Genomic DNA, 2,151 nt, shown 5'->3' with positions numbered 1-2,151 from the left:
TGCTTGCTACCCACTAACCCCGGCCCTGGCTTTTATATGCAGAAAACCAGTTATTGTGGCACAGGTGGGCTGTGGAGCAGTAGCGTAGCTGGGGGGGGAGCAGGGGTAGTGGCCGCTACCCCACTAAGCATGTTGTCAAAAAGTGGCGCCTTAGGGGTTAACATGGCGCCAGTGGAGCCCACGCTCCGCTCTGAAGCTTGGTGCTGCGGGCGCTGGGCTCCTACAGCAAGGCAGGCTTTGCGGGCAGCAGCCAACCTTCTTCCCCCGCCCCGCCCCTCCCTGCCACCGATCAGCTGTCTCCCAGCAGGAGGGAGCAGCTGATCGGTGGCAGGGAGGGGAGGGGGAAGAGCTGAGCTCCAGCAAGCTGGCCGCTCCTGGGAGGAAGAGAGGTGGGGGCCCAGCTCCAGCAATACTTGGGGTCGGGTGTCCCCCCCCCCCCCCCCCCCCCACACCTTCCCCGAGTGTCCCCTGGCCCCGGAGCAGAGTGTCCCTGTGTGTGGCTCCATGTTGCCTCCCGGCAACAACTGCTGCCGCAGGGTCCTAGTGTCCCCCATCTCCACTGCCAAGGCAGACTGACTCTGAGCCTCAGCCTGCCCTTCCCGCTCAGACCCTTCCCTTTTCCCGCAGGACCCTCCAGCAGCACAGGGGGGCCCCCCGCACGCAGTCACTGCTCCCCCATGCTGGGCAAGGAGGCAGCCCCATCCTTCACCCCCAGTGAGGCTACAGTCAGGGGCAGCAGCAGGGGAGGAGGCGCATGCAGCGCCCCCCGGCACCCACCATGGGGTAGGCGAAGGAGATTCCTGGACCTGAGAGGGGCCCTAGGAGCACATGCAGTGACCGTGTGCTGCTGGGGGGGGGGGCAGGAAAGCGGGGCTCCTCCCCCAGAGCTTGCTGCTGCCAGCAGGGAAAGGGCTGGGGGGAGTCCTCTCTGGCCCCGTCCTAGAGCAGCCTGCCTACACCCCAAACTCATCCCCAGCCCTGCCCCACCCCAGAGTCCACACCCCCAGTCAGCGCTTTCACCCCTCCACCGCACCCTCTGCCCGAGCCCTGAGCCCCTCCAGCACCCCAAACACCTTATCCCTAGTCCCAGCCAGAGCCCTCACCCCTACTCTCGCCCTGAGCCCCTCCCACACTCCAAACCCCTCATCTGCAGCCACACTCGACAGCCCTCACCCCTGCACCCCATCCCTCTGCACCCCTCCCATCCCCAAACTCCCAGAGCCTGCACCAATCCCCTACCCCAGCCCACTCCTGGGTCTGCTGCGCCCAGACTCCAGCCGCGCGCCATGCAGGGAAGGAGAGCCTGGCGCGAGCAATCTGCTTCTCCTTTGGAGCTTTTAATTTAAAAAAGGCGGAAATCTGGTGGCTCCAGACAATACGGAGTTTTTTTTTCACATGGGGGGGTAAGCTCCCAGTCCTTCCCCCCCCCCCCGCCTCAGAGGCTGCCTGCTCCGCTTTGGGGGCTTTCCCCTTACAGCGCTCACCTGCCAGGAGGTTGCAATTTGAGGCTGGGGCTTTGGAGAGATGGACCCCTGGTGGTATCGCCCCCCCACACACACACCCCAGCTGGTCTCAGCTGATCCCTTTGCTACAGTGTGTGCACAGGCCAGGGAGTGGGGGCTGCAGGGGCTGGGCCAGCTTCACAATGCTTAGCTTGGGTGCCTCTCCCGAGCTGGCAGAGGGGTTTGCAGAGTGGGGGGGGGGCGCCTCCTCCCCCCCGCTTGGACCCAGCCTTGGGCTTGTGACACAGCAAATCTGGCATGGGGGGGGGGGTATGGTGCGTGGGGGGAGGAAAGCCCTTGGTATCGGGCAGTAGCTTCCATCACATAATCAAATGTGGTAGAAACGTCATCTGTACACTTGTAACACTTACCACTACAGCATTAGTCAGTCTGAATCCCTTGCAAGAGCCAAGAGGCCCACATTTTTTTTAAACATTTTGTCTTCGCCCTTTTTTAAATGCAAAATAACACACGTACTTATAAAACAATATCATTCTTGTGTTTTTATTTTAAGTACAAAATAAATATGTATAACGAATTTAAAAGTATGTAATTAGTAATTTGATATGTCGGGTGGCGCCTTTTTTTAATGTGTTCGCTTCCCCTGATGTTAGAACCTGGCTATGCCCCTGCTGTGGAGTTTTTATAG

The sequence above is a fragment of the Terrapene carolina genome, unplaced genomic scaffold, assembly GCF_002925995.2.
Source record: "Terrapene carolina triunguis isolate 2854851 unplaced genomic scaffold, T_m_triunguis-2.0 Scaffold58, whole genome shotgun sequence".
NCBI classification, from domain to species: Eukaryota; Metazoa; Chordata; order Testudines; family Emydidae; genus Terrapene; species Terrapene triunguis.
This window is presented reverse-complemented; position numbering follows the sequence as displayed.